A 2,858-nucleotide genomic window follows, 5' to 3' on the forward strand; every position below is an offset into this window, starting at 1 on the left:
TCACCACTTCCTCACCCACCTTTCCCGCTCCTCACAGGCCCCGTTCCTGCTCCGTCCCACATGCTGTGGTGGGGCTGCTGTGTGCATGTTGTGGTGGAGCTGCTGTGTGCACGTGTCTGAAGCAGGTGCAGGCTGTTTACATGTATAGTGCACTCTGTATTTCACAGCCCCATCTCTAAATTTAACCTGGAACATTTCCTGAGGTTGTGGAAACAGTACCCTATGATTTTGCAGTATAACGGTGTTGCAGAGACAGTGTGTGTGTGTGTGTGTGTGTGTGTGTGTGTGTGTGTGTGTGTGTGTGTGTGTGTGTGTGTGTGTGTGTGTGTGTGTGTGTGTGTGTGAGTGAGTGCGTGCGTGTGTGTGTGTGTGTGTGTGTGTGTATGACATCACTTTTGACATCATCACTGATGACATCATCACTGATGACATCACATCATTAACTAATTAGTCTAATTAATAAATCCAGCTCCGTCAGGTCACCCTTTACACACCCTGAAGGCTTCAGAACGATCGCACCTAAAACGGCATAGCTGTGGCCGAACACAGAACTTGAAAAAGACATTGCCCACATACTCAATTGTATATATATGTGTGTGTATATATATATATATTTATAAAACGGCTCTCTCAAATCAAGCAATCTGATTGGTTCACAGCCATTGTATAAATCCCGTAACCCATTCCAATAACCCATGGCCATGGGTTATGAGTTGCCATGGCAACTCTCTTACTAAAAGGCTTTGGTTACCTCAAATGACAATGTAGAAAAAACAAATGGCGGAGACAGCTGTCAGATCCTTGTGAATCGATCTTCGCTTATAACTTTACTAATACTTCGCAGAAAATTATGTTTTGTACAAGAATAGACGCGGGCTAATGTCTTCTTTGCAAAAAAAAGGCTGTTAACCCCGCATTTAACCCCGCATTTAACCCTGTAACGTTAGTTGGTGTCGGGCTTTGCAGAAAGCTCTCAGCTTCTCAGCAATAATAACATTCTGTTAGGCGCAAATAGCATATACCTAATTAAACATACTATTGAACATTAGTCATACGTGATGGTAGCAGCTGCAGTGCGGTACAGTACGGCTACTACACTATTTGTATATGTTAAGGAGTCTTGTGGCCTGTGAGAAGAAACTGTCCCTCAAGCGATTTGTGCGTGCTCTTGGGACCCTGTATCTCCTCCCTGAGGGTAGCAGGGAGAACAGACTGTTGTGGGGGTGGTTTGTGTCTTTGATGATCTTCAGGGACCTCCAGTAGAAAGCACTCAAGCTTTAATTTGATACTTTTGATAGATTTGACTCATTTTCGCCCAAAATGTCAATTTTACGCCTCTCTAGTTCTCACCCCTCGGTCAATAAAAAAATATATAAAATAATTGTCCATGTCAACTCTCTGGGTGACTGTCTGACAACACAGTTCCTGGAGAATTGGTGGATGGTGTGACATCAAAGACTATCTCAACCACATCTTGTATCTTTGTTTCATTTGGTTATGACTCTATGACTTGTATATCTAAAAGAAAATGACCAATAATTCTCAGAATCTTGAGATTAAATGTACAGACTTTGTGAGTCTGCGATTGCGGCCAATTCATGTCATTGCTTTAGATCAGTGGTAGAGACAGTTAATGAGATGGGTAAGACAATAGGTACTTCTCAAACCATTGGCACGCACTGCAGTTCACGGTGTATCTGTGTCAGTTGGGCTGTTATACTGTAGCTCCATACATGCTATATGCACACAGTAAATGAGGTGTGTTCCTCTTGTCTGCACCTTGTTTTGAATGTATTTGGATGTGAATTTCCCCTGACAGAACAGTAAAGATGCTATACTGCCATCCTGTCTTGCTGAAGTCACAGCACAAGTGCAGCAGTATAGGTTACTGTGTCAAGTTATCAATAACAAGTTCAAACCCTTTAACTCTATTGCTCCACTATCCTTTCCCTCGATGAACTGAATGAATTGAACCCCAAAAGCTGCAGTACTCTTCTCTAACCAGTAGAGAGAACTGTTAATCTACTGTAATAAGAGGTACCTGCCTGGCTTGATGTATTACTGCAGTGGTTCTCAAAGTGGGATCCGGGGACCCCCAGGAGTCTTTGAGGGGGTTCCAGGGGGTCCCCGGCCAGCAAAAAGCAAAAAATATTATTTTCACTATAATTCTATTCATAAGTAACAGAATGACAGAATGTTGAGTATTTTTTAGTGATGGATTTCAGAAACTTTCTGTAATAAAACATCTAAAACCAAAAATATTATCAGATGCAGGGACCCTGGGAGAAAATCGTATCAAATGGGCGCCCGTGGGGCGTGGGGTGGTATAGCAGTCTATTCCCTCACCTATACGAGGGCCACAGGTTTGCCCCTCGTTATCACCGGCTTGGTCAGGTGTCCCTACAGACACAATTGGCTGTGTCTGTGGGAAGCAAGGGTATGTGTTCTGGTCACTGCACAAGCGTCTCCTCTGGTGGGTCGGGGCCTGTTCAGCCCAGGCCTGGGACACACCAGAAGCGTCTCCGAAGCAGCGCGTCATGGAAGCGTGGACCTCCGCGCGGTGAAACTCCCCGCTGTCAGGTGAAAATAAGTGGCTGGCGATTCCACATGTATCGGAGGAGGCATGTGAGAGTCTACACACCCTCCAAAGATCAGCAGAGGGGATGGAGCAATGACCGGGACCGCTTAGACAGGAGAAATAGAGCCACTTCTGGGTTAAGCATACGAACCAAGGGATTTCATCCTCCATTTTATTTTCTATAGACATTTACTAAAATGTTTATAACAATACTTCTACTTGGTCCTGGGAGTCGGACAAAATCTTTAAAAAACTGTCGATTTTTTTTATCTGTTTTCTT

This window comes from Poromitra crassiceps, assembly GCF_964638095.1.
Source record: "Poromitra crassiceps genome assembly, chromosome: 6".
NCBI lineage: Eukaryota > Metazoa > Chordata > Actinopteri > Beryciformes > Melamphaidae > Poromitra > Poromitra crassiceps.